Raw genomic sequence first — 16,249 nt, forward strand, 5'->3', positions numbered from 1 at the left:
ATCAATGAAATTGGGAAATCATTTACTGTACATGAGACCTCATTAACAGATCCCTCTTTTTATTGAGCAGAGAGAAATTGTTTCCAATTTAGCTTTAAGTACCCAAGCACTCTATAATAAAGAGAATACAGAACATGCATGACAAACACACCCTGATATAGACAAGAGTTTATGAAAAGCTTGTTAGTCTGCCATACAACACTGTACGTCAGAAGGGTTAGTGCACAAGGTTGTTTTATGCGATGGGCGCTAAGTGTATTTGTCTAAATACTTAGTGAAGATCAGCTCTAGATTTTCAATTATCATGAACAGCATTCTCAATTTAAGAACTGGAGCTGGGCCAGATAATCCTTCATTTGGAATGGATTAACTCATATGTCTGTTTGGACTCTGAACAATATCCAGACATGTTAATCATTCACTATAATATGTCTTAATTGCTTGTAGCCTACAATGATAACAAACAAGATATCCACTCATTTGTAGCTGGATTATGAATTCATGCGGTGAGTACTTGGTGGAAAGAAGGAATGTTACCATTGCAAAGCAACACTTTGTGCAAAGGGTGGGTTTTATAAATGTTACGGTGGTGTTCAATTCTATAATAAATATAGTGGCGAGAAAAAGTAAATGAACCTTTTGGAATGACCTGGTTTTCTGCATTCATTGTTCATACAATGTGATCTAATCTACATCTAAGACACAAGTATAGACAAACACAATGTACTTAAGATAACAACACACAAACAATGATAATCGTCCAGATCTTTAATGAACATATCCATTAAACAGTCTGATGGAAAAAGTAAGTGAACCCTTGGATTTAAAAACAGGCCAAACCTCCTCTGGGAGGAATAACCTCAAACAAGTGCTTCCGGTAGCTGCAGATCAGACCTGCATAACATTTAGAATTTTAGACCATTCTTCCTTACAGAACTGCTTAAGCTCAGCCAAAATCAGCTTTGTGGATTTCAGAACAAATCACCTATCCACTTCTCCACCAAGTGGATCTTGGGCTCCTGTTTCCTTCTACCTCTCCTTAGCCATATTTTTCTTGCATGCTCATGACACACCTGCCCCTATTTTTTACAATTAAGGTGTAAACCGGGCGTTATTCTAAGAGCAGCGCTAGAGTATTGTGTTCCTGGCCTGGATATATTGAGCTACTGCTGTGCTGCATCTGATCTGTCCCCCTCTTGGCTATGTTAATGATTTGTGTCCCAGACTTACCTACCTGTCCAGCCATTTCCAAGCCTTGTGTCCTGCCTGATGGCTTCCAAGCCGTGTGCCCTGCCTGAGGGCTTCCAAGCCGTGTGCCCTGCCTGAGGGCTTCCAGCCATGCTCCTACCATGTGCCCTGTCAGAGGACTTCCAGCTGTGCTCCCACCTCTTGCCTTGCTGGTGCGCTTCCAGGTTCCTGCTTGTACTGAGTTTGGCACCCCAAGATTATATCCTGCTCGTGCTCAGAGCACCTATAGATGGCTCCCAAGAGAAAGACTAAGGCTAAAGTGGAGCGCATCCCTGAACTGGATACATCAGCTTGCCTACAGCCATGCTCTGAACCCGAACCTGTCCCTGCATCGAGACTACTACCTGATCCGGCACCCAGTGCCCTTACAGGTGCCCTTTTGATGCCATATGTAGTGCTGTGTGTTCTTACTGAACAGTTCAACCTTGGCCCTCTGCTGTTCTCTCTTTATACTTCCTCTCTTGGAAAACTAATCAACTCATTTGGCCTCCAGTATCATCTATATGCAGATGATACCCAAATCTACCTGTCTTCTCCTGATCTCTCTCCATCTCTCATGTCCTGTATTACCAATTGCTTGTCTGCTATTTCTTCATGGATGTCACAACACTACCTAAAACTTAATCTTTCTAAAACTGAACTCATTATCTTCCCTCCCTCCATCTCCACTCCACTACCTGAATTCTATATCACCATTAACAACACGACTATCTCTCCTACTAACCAGGCCCGATGCCTTGGGGTCATCTTTGACTCAAACCTCTCCTTCATCCCTCACATTGAGTCCGTCGCCAGATCCTGCCGCTTCCACCTAAAAAACATCTCTCGTATCCGCCCATTCCTCACCCAAGAATCCACAAAAACTCTGGTTCATTCACTTATCATTTCCGGTCTTGACTACTGCAACACTCTTCTGGTTGGCACTCCACTGTCTCGACTCTCTCCTCTACAGCCTATCCTAAATGCCGCTGCTAGGCTCATCTTCCTTGCACGTCGCTCCTCTTCTGCTTCCCCCCTCTGTGAAACCCACCACTGGCTCCCAATTACCTTTAGAATTAAATTTAAGATCCTGGTACTGACATATAAGGCCATCCATAATACTGCTCCTCCGTACATTTCTGACCTCATTAGCAAATACTCTCCTACTCGATCCCTACGTTCTTCCCATGGGCTAAGGCTCTCCTCCTCACTCATCACCTCTTCCTTTTCCCGTCTACAAGATTTCACTCGAGCTGCCCCATATCTTTGGAATCTACTCCCAAGGAACCTTCAGCATTCACCCTCCCTCCCGACATTCAAGAAATATCTAAAAACCCACTTCTTTAGAGAAGCATACCATCTTAGCTGCTAGAACTTCCTTGTCATCGATACAACCACCACAATACCTCTCACCCTTTCTCTATGCCTTATGTTTGTCACCCCATTTCCCTCTAGATTGTAAGCTTGCGAGCAGGGCTCTCTCCACCAAATGTATCGGTTTGTCTTAGTCTGTCAATTATTGTCTTGTCATATCCCTTGAATTTATGTATTGTATTAAGCGCTGCGTAAACTGTTGGCGCTATATAAATAAAAGATAATAATAATAACAATAATAGTTTCATCAGTCCACAAAACACTTTCCCAGTAGCATTGTGGAGTGTCATGATGCTCTTTGGCAAACTTCAGGTGAGCAGAGGCTTGCCCCATGGTGTCCTGCCATTGATTCCATGCCAGTTCAATGTTTTGTGTATGGTAGACTCATGAACAGATGTTAACCAGTTCTCATGATTCCTTCAAGCCTTTAACTGTTACTCTAGGGTTCTTTTTTAACCTGTAGGGGTTTACATACTTTTTACAACCCACACTGTGAATGTTTGAATGTTTTATTCAATATGAACAATACAACGATTTGCGCACTATTAGCTAAAACAGATTGTGTTTGTTCATGATTGTAATGTAGATGAAGATCATATCATATTTTAACATAACTTTATACATAAAATTCTGTTAAGATTCACTTACTTTTCATTGTAAATGTGAAAAAATGCATGATTGTGAAAGTCACAGTGGTTAAACAGATGGCACCATTGGGGCTGGATTAACAGATGGAGTCTTGAGCAAAGTTACCTCTTGATATGATCCCTTTGAGTGTAAGTAGAACGTGCTCTAATCACCTTTATACTCATGGGAATAATACTGACACTGATACATCTATGATGTTTTATTCTAATTAATTTTTGTTACAATTTGCCTGGGAGTTGTGCTTTGTAACACAAGATTTTGTGTAGGTGGCCTTTGGGGCAACCTTCTGTCCGATTATTAATCTGCGTTAATGCGCCTAGGACTAACTTTTTCTGAAATGCAAATGAACGGTGAGTAGATTAGATGAAGAATTTCAGCTTCTTATGTTAGTATTTTTTGAGGTTCTAATTTCAAACCAGCTGAATCTGTGTGTAAAAAGAGATAGAAAGGGGTATCTTTTGCACCAAAGCAAACACTGGAATCCCTTGAAAAACGAATGTGAATGACCTTTGCACGAATATGTGGAATGGCTGATGGAGCCTCATTTCTCTGATAAGACAGTCTTCAGAAACTGAACTACAGAAGATAAAATTACGTTTCCTCCCACATGCACAAAACATTTAAGGATTAGATAAAAGGAAATAGATTTTTGAAGATTTGACATCTATAAGTATTTTGAAATCCCTTTTCATGTTTCCTTATACACAGACTGAGCCGAGATTTGTAAGTCGTTTTACGGCTGTTTCCTTACTCAGTAATAATGTGGGCTAGACAGTAAGTATTTTAACCGACAGACAGGGCCGGCCCTACAATGGAGCCTACTGGGGCAATTGCCCCAGGCGGCACTTTAGAAGGGGCGGCACTTTGCCGCCCCAAGCGTTTTGTTTTTTGTTTTTTTTTGAAGCGGAGGAGAGAGAGAGAGGGGCGCCGAGTGGTTTTCGCTTACCCGCTCGGCGCCCCTCTCTCTCTCCTCTGCGGCGAGTCTCCCTGTCCCGGTCTCAGTCCCGGATTGTAATGCAGAGCGCCGGAAGTGACATGAATTTCCGGCGCTCAGCATTACAAGCCGGCACCGTGGCAGAGCAGGGAGACTCGCCGCAGGACTGTTTAAAGGTAAGTACGGGAGGGGGCGGCATTTTAAACTTCGCCCCAGGCGGCGTTAAGTCTTCGGCCGGCCCTGCCGACAGAGACTCAATTGTCATAATGTACGCACCAATATGAATCTCCTGAATTTCAAAAGGCAGACAGATACCTGCTCAAAGATATTTTGAATTTCATTTACTTGGTTTACCTGCTATGCAGGGCACTGCCAGCTAAACCAAATTAGGCTTCTAAGGATTCACTAAAGCAGGGTTAATTGTTGGGCAAAGGTATAAAATCACAGTGCACCATAAAGCACGAAGGGCTGGATGTTTTTATTAGACTTATGCGTTTTCATGCCGAATGCAACATTGGACGAAAGGAAAAAAAAAACAAATGTACGCATTACGAAAATCTTCGATCACGTGTTCGTTGCGGTGGCCGCCATTTTAACTATACTAAGAGGAGGAGAAACTCCCCATTTTAATTCAACTTCTTCTACATGTTTATTTCTTGTTTCCATGGCAACACAGGCGAACATGAACACAAACGTTCCGATTTGCCTGGTGCAATAGATGGCCGCTCCGGAGCTACACTAAGAGCCCATAGTGCTGACATAATTATCTGTAATAATTATAATATCAACAACCAAAAACAAACAACTTATTTCAAAGGCTATGATGGTTATGATTTCTTTTACCTCTGTGGTGTATAGTTTATCGCTGTCAGAACAGTGTACTAATACTACGGAAAGCAGTTAACTATGGATGTTTAAACAATGTATGGTGGATTAATACGTACAGATATACACTTTACTAGTTTAATTGGGTATCTTGCTTGTTTAGGCAGAGATGCTGTATCTATAATAATAGTATAACCTTATAATCAGCCTAACTAATGCATTTTAACCATGTGTTACATGAGAGGATATAATCAATTCAAAAATCCCTGTAGCTATGAAGCAATTAACATTTTTGTGATATTTAATGGCTTGGGTGGTGCACGGATGAGTGAGGGTGGGGTTTGGGATTTTGGGATTCACCTGGATAGGATTGGAAAGGATTAAAAAATAACAAGACAACAACACTTTTAATAATTTAAAAATCTTTGCACAATTAAAGGGAAAGCCATGACAGTTTTTGATCATTGATCAACAAAGCAAACTACACTGTTGTCTGCTTGCTTACTAACCCAGGGGCTACTTACTGGTGTCCGGGAGCTCTTTATGTGTGAGAACACTAGGGATCTGTGACATGGGCTGATTGCAGCTGGTTTCATCAATGAACCCAACGATGCCCTTTGGAATGTAAGCCATGAGAGCCTGAGTTGTTTTCTGGAGCCTGACATATTGAATATAATATGTGTTATAAAAAGTCTACACACCCCTGTTAAAATGCCAGGTTCTTGTGATTTTAAAGAATGAGACAAAGATATATCATGGAAGCTCTCTGCGGACCATGGCTTTTGCTCTGAGATTCAACTAAGCAAATGTCAGGTAAATCCTACTAGAACAGCTGAACTTTATTTGTGATTAATCAGAGTCGCTTTAAATGATGGCAGGTGTGTAATGACTTCTATTTAACATGAGTATGAATGTGATTGGTTAATCACAAGAACCTGGCATTTTAACAGGAGTGTGTGAGGACTTTTTATATCCACCGTATACCAAAGTTACTTTCAGTCTTCATTCCTTTTCATGGTAGATGTACTTTTGTTTTTAGTCTGGCTGATGTTAGGCTCAGACAGTATGTCCTCAATACAACAAAATCTTGTTATTGAGATATGCTGACTGCATCTTGTGAACCAAAGAGAACATCTATAGTTCTGATCAGCAGCATATTCTGGCCTAGGGGCCAGTAGCCTCTTTGATCTCTGTGTCACTGCGTAATGGGCTGGTTAGGGAGAACTCTAATTAATGATATTCTATCTCGGCACTCTAAGATAGGGATGGCGAACATGAAGGGGCAGCTTGGGTCACTGCTGTTGGTCAGGCCTAGGGCAGCGCTCAAAGTAAATACATCACTGCTTCTGAATGGTTAGATTAAATCATGTGACTTATGATGTCAATGAAGGCTATGTATACAAAGTGATTCTGGTGTCATTTTGAAATGTGGTTTTAGCATCATAGCAACCAATGAATTACCATTGGTTGGATGGTAAAATGGTTCAAACTTTGCACCAGAATAACGCTTTATCTAAACCGTGGTGTGTGGTATGTGCATATCAATGGCCCATACATTTGGAATTTGCGGACAGACAGAAAAAAAGGACTGAGAATTAGAGACAAAATCAATTGATTAGAAAATATTTTTTTAAAGAAAAGGGGGGGCCAAATAAGAGCCACTCAACAAGAAATAACAAAAGTATATGTGAAAAGTCTTTTTTTTTCCTGGGATGCACATGGTAGTCATCACCTCCAAATATCCACATATTATTATATGAACAATCCATTCATTGGCAGTTCAAACATAGTAAATTTCCTACATGCCAACAATGAACAATTTATAACATTAGTTATTAGAGTCAGGTGTAATAAATTAGAGGAGTATCTACATTTATTTATATGTCTGGAGTATTTAATCATGTGGTGGTGACAATTATATATACCTTGAGATTATTATTATTATTATTATAATGAAAAGCTTTTAACTTCAAAATACACATGTATTCTCTCTCTCTATGTATGTTATATATATTATTTCTCTCTCTCTCTGTGTATGTATGATATATATATATATATATATATTGTATTTTAATATTTTTCGCACAAACATATACATAGAGGCAGATTATATTGATAGGAAGTAAGGTGAGCGACCTTGAGGCTGTTGCCAAGTAGCTAGCTAAGCATGATGTTAGTAGCAGTCCACCAATAACTGAAAATATGAGTGTTCCTTCAGAGTTTAGAGAGAAGGAATGGATCCCATGTCTCAAAAAACAGGTTTTTTGTGATCAAGAGAAATCTAGATTGTTGTGTTTAGTCAAAAAAGCCTCTGCAACTCTAAAATAATTGCATGCCTACCGGACTGTAATCAGAGCCTACAGAACCAACTCTCGCCATTGAGAAGTCTTGCTTGGATCTTACAGAGGAGAGGTTACATTGTAACTGATATCCTAGCACTTGCTTTTGTGACTAAAACAATGCTTCTCCCCAGGGTTGACGTTACAGTGTTACAAAGTCACCATGTAACACACTGCATACACAATGTATTGATTTAACCAATACATTTTGCAAAACAGAGACATTTCTAGGACAACGGCATCATAATTCTACACCAACAACCATTCAAGAGCTGTAGCGACACCGTTTTGGTGGGACATAAAGATTCTTGTCTTCCACCCTATAATGCAATTCATTCACCCACGTCTTCATTCTTAGAATAATAATCCCCCTTTGGCTAGTGCCAAAAACAAATGAACAAAAACTGGCATTCCTATACAAATCAACTGCATGATGCAAGAAAGTTGCACTGCAATAAAAATCTCATTGTCACTGTATACGAACCTGTTGATATCTACATCCTGTTGAGCAATATTCTGTATATACGTATCTGCAGATCCTTATATAAGCACGATGTAGGCAGCTGGTTTTAACAATCTTACACAACAGAGATCAAAGTACCTTTCCAACAGTAAAGCTACATTGTTTGTGAAATTGGGAAAGTATGCTCCTTAGACATGTCTTGATTATTCTTCTTTAAAACAAGGTTGCGGGTTGGTGAGTGCAGTACTAGATTAGGGTAAAAGGTAACTAATTCATGTATAGCATTGTCCTGCGCTGGCTCTGGCATTTCAAACATCATATAATTAGGCTCTTTCCACCTAATGTATCGATTTGTCTTAGTCTGTAAATTCTACTCATACCCCTTGAATATATGTATTGTAAGAAGCGCTGCATAAATTGTTGGGGCTATATAAATAAAAGATAATAATATGATAATATATATATATATATATATATATATTGGCACATGTATCAAGATGGGGTATGAGCAAAACAGCCCTTTAGGGGTTCAATGATCATCCCAAAATAGAATATTCTACATTCTATGCTTTTATTCGTGTGAGAAATATGCAAATACACGGACACATCAGGACTCCTGATAATCTTTGAACAAGATTTATTTTTAACTATGGGCCATGAATCTCAATGGAGGGTCTGCTCACCCATGAGTTTATGGTGTAGGGTCCTATACCTCATACCTACACACTGTTTGTTTTTTTTAACACATAATGTGTAACAAGTAGATTTATAAAACAATTCTTAATGTTATTGTCTTTAACCTTTTGAGTGCCAGAATGGTGAGCTACATGTTGTTCATATTAAGACACACACCAACATCGTGTTAAAGTGCCAATAACATTCCAACTTGTCGTTTTAATTACTGCTGTCTGTGCCGTACATAGCCTATAAATCTCAGATGGTTGTGATTTTGGCTGTACCAGAAAGATATAATTTCAAGAAATAAAATGGTAAAATGGTGATTTTTATATTAAGTGGGGTTATGATGATGTGAGTTAGGAACTTTATTGGTAGCTGTGTGTGTGAAACTAAACTCGTCGTTTCTCTGCAATTCCGAGAAACAACGCTTTTCTAACATGCCAAACAATTTTTACATTGTTTTGGAGCCATTTTAAAAGAATGTAAAGGTTCTTTGCGCAGCTTGTGCACTCGCCATGTGTCTGGTGTGTCTAGAAATACTAGGTGACAAAAGTTCTCTTGAATGTATTCTGACGTTTGTTTTATTGAGTCTCGGTGCACTGATTTTGCGCTGCTTAGAAAAGCAGATTCTCGTTATCAAGTCTACCTTTACAATGCGGTTTATGTAATATTCATTGGATTATAAAGTTGGATTATAGCATGATGAAACATATCAAGCATAAATGATCACTTAAAACCTGATCACCCTGTAAATATTTATATGAAATATGAGCTTTTCAAACCCCTAATTAATATTTAATTTCAAAATACAAATTACAACAAAACTATAATTGCGCAACTGAGGTTGAAACCAGATTAGATCGAATCAATAAAATGTCCAGATAACAGCCTATTAAACAAGTATACGGCTTTCCTAGGAAATCACATGAAGTCGTTTTATACTGCTTAATTATTAGTAGACACCGAAACAAAAACCATTGAGAGCTAGACCCAGGTAAGCTGAAAATGAATACACACAAAATGAAAGATTTTTTAAAAAAAATGTTGAATTCTCCCAAGAAAAAAACACGCTGCACGATTCCAGTATGACCAAGGTGAATAATGATATTTATGTGGCTAGGAGGGACCTCTCATTCTGTAATTCGGAATCTATGGTACAGGTTACAGTGCAAAATCAACTCACCTCCTCTGAAAGCCAGCAGGCGACGAGGTCTTCACTCCCCTTTGGAAGGAGAGACGTAGCTTCACTCAGTAGTACCACATCTTCCTTCTGACCATGGTGATCTCTCGTGCACGGATCTTGAGCTTAGATACAGATACAGCTGCCTCCAACCTCGGTATAAAAAAACAAAGTCACTTTTCACCAGAGTTTTGTCAAAACGCCATATTGAAACTCCAACATGATCCTGTTTTTCAGGCTTAACCACTCCTTGTTCAGGTGTACTGTGAGGGTTTTTTTTCTCTTTATTAATCTCTCTTCCTCCTCCCTCACTCCTGTCCACTGTGTGTTCTGTAAATCAGTAGCTGCAGACAGAAGGCTGATTCTACTCCTACCTCCCTCTGGATAATTGCCATAAACCACAGACCCACCCCAAGCCTTCTCCAGTATCACTGTTAAACTGTTAGGAGACTCACTACTGGTGTTCATGTAGTTTATTTTCATCGCAATATGGAGCTTAGAAATGTTAAGCACAAACCGGTAAAATTATAACACAGACCTTTAAATGTTTTAATATTGTACAAGTTTTGGTCAGAAAAGTAAAAAAGCCATGGCATCAGTTTTAAATAAGTTTTACCTTTTTCTTTATTGAAAAACAGTGTAGATGATTATCATTTACCGTATTTATCGGCGTATAACACGCACTGGTGTATAACACGCACCCTCATTTTAACAAGGAAATTTGAGTAAAAAACTAAATTAAAATAAATGACTTGGAAGCTCTGAACTTAATGTTGGAATAATATTTATTACATTATAACATTTATTATAATAGTGATGCAAAAAGAAGGAGCTCAGTGAGTCAGCAAAGTCTGACAGACACACACTCAGTGACACACAAATACTGACAAACACACTGACAGACACACACACTGACAGACACACACTCAGACACACACACATGAATTTTATATATTGCCAATATTGCCAGTATTTGAGAGGCCCATCCAGACTCCCTACCTTTTGGGAGATCTGGTATGCGTCCTTTTTATCTTCCAGTGTTCTACTTTTTGTGCTGATGCCGGGGCCGGAGTGACGTCATCCCTGGGCTCCCGGCATCAGAGAGGGCGCGCGAGAGAGCTGTGCGGGGAAGATTGTGCAGCTCCTCGCGGCTCATTAACACCGTGCAGCTCTAGGATTTATCGGCGTGTAACATGCAGGTAGGGTTTCAGCTTCATATTTTAGTTAAAAAAGTGCGTGTTATCCTATTCCAGACTCACCGGCGCTGTTATTATGTGCGCTCAATGTGTGCCTTCGTCCTTTGGGCGTTGTGCCATGGGCCTATTATTAGGGTACATTCTGTTTACGTTATCTCCTGTTTCGCGCTCATTGGCGTTGTCGTGATGTGTACACTGTACCTGTGATGTGGTGTTTTGTCTGTATTTGAGTTTATTTGGAAGTCATCTTTTCTATTGACAAAATAAAAATTACTTCTCAAAAAAAAAAAAAAAAAAAGTGCGTGTTATACGCCAATAAATACGGTATATACTGATGTCAATTTACGTGTCATTTTATACAGAAGGAAGACACTACATAGCTACCATATGCATTAAAGTACTGTATTTGCTCGATTATAAGACAAGGTTTTTTCCAGAGCAAATGCTCTGAAAAATACCCCTCGTTTTATAATCAGGGTCGTCTTATAATCAGACCTCAAATAGGTCTGACTATGAGACTAAGATCCAGATCCCCCTCAGCGATGCAGGGGACCTGGATCCTCCTGTGTTATGCCCCCCCAACTTAACTGCCCCCCCCCGGCTGTCAGAGATCAGAGTTCCCCTCACCGGGGACAGGCCGGGGAAGGTCTGCGCGATGGACGCAGACAACCCCCGCTGCTAACCGCACCTCCTCTCGGCTGCAGCGGAAGTTGCCTACGCGAATCACATAGAGCTCTACACGCTGCCAGGACTACGCACCGGGGACTCAGAAGCACCGGCAAGTTTGGAGGAGGGAGGGGGAGGGAGTGTTAAATGGGGGGCATAAGGCATTTCTGTAGGCAGAGTGCTCTATGAAATAACTTTTAACCCCCTTAATGCTACTCTGCCTCTAGAAATGCCTTTTAACCCTCTATACGCCACTCTGCCTCCTGAAATGCCTTATACCTCCCTATATGCCACTCTGCCCCATAATATGCCTTTTAACCCCTAAATGCCAGAGTGGCACGTAGGAGGTCAAAAGGCATATTATGGGGCACAGCAGCATGGGGCCTAACTGTCAAAGTAAGAAATTATTTCCTGCGCTTTTTTTCACTTCTGTGTTGCTTAGATTTTTTTCCACAGGGTATGTGTTACGGCCAGGCCCGGACTGGGACAAAAAATAGGCCCGGGCATTTAAGCCTGAGCAGCCCATATTTATTTATTTATTTATTGTTAAAGCCCACCCTTCATGTACCATCTTTGCATTTAATCATTCAGACAAATCATTAACACATTCATTAATGCAGTCTCACAAATCAAGCAATTCATCCTCACATGAATTCATTAATTGTCATACGCATTCACACTACCCCCTCTCTTCATCTTATCTGCCCCTTCTCACTATGTAACCCCCTTCCCCACTTCTCAATATGTACCGCCTCTATCTATCCCCTCTCCCCCTTTCTCACTATCTAACCCCCCTCTGCCCCTTTTCACTGCACCCCCCTCCCTCACCCTACTTACCTTGTTGCCGGAGCAAGCAGCAACTGCGACCGGGCCCGCGGCTGGGCAGGATTGACTTAGGGGCTGATGGAGCTGCAGCTCCAGGCCCCCACCTTAAAATAGGCCCAGTCAGGACCGGACTGACTGGTCCTATATGGCCGCATTAACGCAGAGCCCCTTAAGCCCGCCGCAACTACCCCCTCCTAACTATCTACCCTCTCCCTCTTTGAAGTTCACTTACCTTTCAGGAGTCCTGCGGTGGGGGTGCAAGGCCTCTGCCTCCCAGCTCTGCCACTGTATGGAACAGTATAGAGTGATGGGAGTTATGATGTACTTTTAGAGCATAATTAGATCATGAAAAAGACATTGGAAATGGTACAGCATAACACCCATCACTCTCACGCACTTACCAATGCACACACATACACCAATCCACACATATACACCAATCCACACATATACACCAATCCACACACATACACCAATCCACACACATATACCAATCCACACACATACACCAATCCACACACATATACCAATCCACACACATATACCAATCCACACACATACACCAATCCACACACATATACCAATCCACACATACACCAATCCACACACATATACCAATCCACACATACACCAATCCACACACATATACCAATCCACACACATACTCATCCACACACACATACACCAATCCACACACATACTCATCCACACACACATATACCAATCCACACATATACCAATCCACACACATATACCAATCCACAAACATATACCAATCCACACATACACACCAATCCACACACATACACCAATCCACACGTATACCAATCCACACACATATACACCAATCCACACATACACCAATCTACACACATATACCAATCCACACACATATACCAATCCACACACATATACCAATCCACACACATATACCAATCTACACACACATACCAATCCACACATATATACCAATCCACACATATATACCAATCCACACACACATACCAATCCACACACACATACCAATCCACACACATACACCAATCCACACACACATACCAATCCACACACACATACCAATCCACACACATACCAATCCACTCTCACTTAATGCTTTCCTACCTTTCCTTTCTTCTTTCAGCTTCTTTTCCAGTTCTTCAGTTCTTCTGTCTTCTTCCTGGTTCAGAGGGCACGGACAGCGGTGGGCGCGGCTTCAGTGTTGTGCGCCGGGATCTGAAAACAAACCCCGGCGCACAACAGCTGTTGCCGCGCGGATCACAAGGGAGCGGTATCGGAGGTCTTTAACAGACCTCCGGCTCCCTTGAGTGATTTTAAGCCGGGTTGAACCCGGCTTAAAATCACTCAAGGGAACCGGAGGTCTGTTAAAGACCTCCGATACCGCTCCCTTGCGAGCCTGCTCCTCCAGCGGCGGACATTACTGTCCGTCTCTGGAGTGGTGCCGGGTGCCGCAAGTTGGCACCCCCTGATGAGCGGCCGCCCTCTGGAGTGTGGCGGCCGCCCCCTGGAGTGTGGCGCCCTGTGCGGTCGCACACCCCAAAGGTCGGCCCTGCCCTAAGGGGCCGGGAAGCCCCCACCAGGGCCGTCCTTAGGGGTCTGCGGCCGCACAGGGTTTAAATTAAAACATCAGGGTTTTTTTTCTTTCAACTTTATTTAACATCCTCCATGTTAAATAAAGTTAAAAAAAAACCCCGATGTTTTAATTTAAGCCCTGTGCGGCCGCAGACCCGTAAGGCCGGCCTTGGTGGGGACTTCCCGGCCCCTTAGAGTGGCGGACCCGGTCGCAGTTGGTAGGGTAGGGGCCTGGAGCTGCAGCTCCATCAGCCCCTAAGTCACTGCGGCCCGGCCCACCGGGCAAATGCCCGGTGTGCCCGATGGCCAGTCCGGGCCTGGTTACGGCAGAGAAACCTGGCGAAAATTGTTTAGCTGCATCTCCAGATTATGGAAATACCCCACATTCTTAGTTTTATTTTCTAGAGGGCCATATCCATCCCTTACATATAATACCCTATTTTTTTCATACTTAGGGCTTAACGGGTTTCATGGGGTGAAAGAGGGCAGGGGGTTATACCTGTGCTAGGTTGTTGTGCTAGGGCAATGGGATGTAAGGGGTTTTTTTTATATATATAATTTATTTTCTTTTAATTTTATTTGTTTGTATTTTTTTTAAATGTTGTATTTGTTTTAAATTGCATCAGTGCAGTATGGTTCTCTTGGGGACATCTTGAATATGTTATTAATGCCAGGGATGTTACAATGACATCACTTCACTCACTTTAATTTATTTTTAAAATGTATTTATTGTATTATTATAGTGATTTTGTTTTATTGTTAAACGTTTTTTTCTTTTTTTGTTTTGTTTTCAGCTTCTGAGAAGAGTGAGAAACATGGTTTCTCTCTCTCCTCCCTGCGATCTCCATGCAAGCCTCCATAGACTTGCAATGGGGATCACAGTGCCTCATCGGAGCGATCGGATGTGTCCCTGCCGCTGCAAGAAGGTCAGGACGTACCCGTAAGTCCATAAGGGTTTCTTGCGATGCGTCTTATGATCGTGCCAGTACGTCCATAGGGGACTGAAGGGGTTAAATATTAGACAAAAAACACAAAATGCAGGATGATTTCATGTACGGCAGTAAAAAAAAGATATCCGACCGTACCTGGCCCTATGTGAAAAAGTAATTGCCCGTTAGTTACTGAATCAACCAATTAACCAAATGTAATTGATAATTGGGTTCACTTTCACTAGACACACCCAGACATGATTAGCGTCAGCCCTGGAGAATCTAAGTCAGATAACATCAGTTAATTAGTCTTGCAAAGTGAAGTAGGCTGAAAAGTTTCAAAACGCAGCACATCGCAATCTAAAGAAATTCAAGAACAGACGAGAAACATAGTCTTGGACATCTATCAGTCTGGAAAATGTTACAAAGCCAGATGCCAGTGAACCACGGTGAAAGCCATTATGAACCAATGTAGAAAGTTTGGAAGAGTGGTGAACCTTCCCAGGAGTGGCTGGCCTACCAAAACTCCTCCAAGAGCACATTGACGACTCATCCAGGAGGTTAAAAAAGAATCCAGACTAACATGTAAAGAACAGCATGCTTCACTTGCCTCAGTTAAGGACGGTGTTCACGATTCCACAATAAGAAAGAGACTGTTCAAAAATGGCATCCATGGGAGAGTTGCAAGACAAATCTTTTGTACCTTTTGAGCCCTAACCCCCCCCAAAAAAACATAATGTGAGACAAGATGTAAGCTTGTTTGAGGGCCCTCTTCACCTGTTGTCTCTGTTAGTCAATGTGTTATGTTACATACTACTTCTTATGTCCTGTCTACCCATTGTACAGCGCTACGGAATTTGATGGCGCTATATAAAACAATAAATAATAATAATAAACAAAAAGGAAGTATGCATATGTGTGTACATGGGAGAGCAGGGAAGGGCTAGCTGCTTTTAGTCTGGTGGCAAGGATATGATGCCTCACAGTGGATGCCCATACACACACACATACACTGCCCTTACAGACGCCTGCCCATACACATACATATACACATACTCTGCCCTTACACATGCCTGCCCACCCCCACACAGACATACACTGCCCTTACACACACCTGCTTACAAACATATACACATACACTACCCTCACACACACATATATGCACTACCCATATACACACAAATACACTGCCCTGGCACTTGTCTGTACATACATACACATGGACGTTTACCCATACACACAAATATAGTGGGTCACACTTGCCTTTACAGCACCCATTTTTTCCTATCTCCTACCCCCCTTTCTCCCCATCTCTAACCTTTATCCTCCTCATTTTCCATCTCCCATCTTCTGTCTTCCATCCTGTCATGGGAGT

General features: G+C 41.6%; 1 protein-coding gene across 2 annotated transcripts in view; it reads right to left on the reverse strand.

The window, feature by feature from the left end:
* NCMAP (non-compact myelin associated protein) overlaps positions 1–10,102 on the reverse strand; it is a 28,165-nt gene extending 18,063 nt beyond the window's left edge. Inside the window, exon 1 of one of the 2 annotated variants that reach the window (XM_053454710.1) lies at positions 9,672–10,102. The gene's annotated coding sequence lies outside the window, so the exon portion shown is untranslated. The remainder of the gene's footprint in view (positions 1–9,671) is intronic. The other variant, XM_053454709.1, reaches the window with a different exon arrangement.
* Positions 10,103–16,249: the final 6,147 nt, after the last annotated feature.

Source organism: Spea bombifrons, chromosome 2 (genome assembly GCF_027358695.1).
Source record: "Spea bombifrons isolate aSpeBom1 chromosome 2, aSpeBom1.2.pri, whole genome shotgun sequence".
Lineage (NCBI taxonomy): Eukaryota > Metazoa > Chordata > Amphibia > Anura > Pelobatidae > Spea > Spea bombifrons.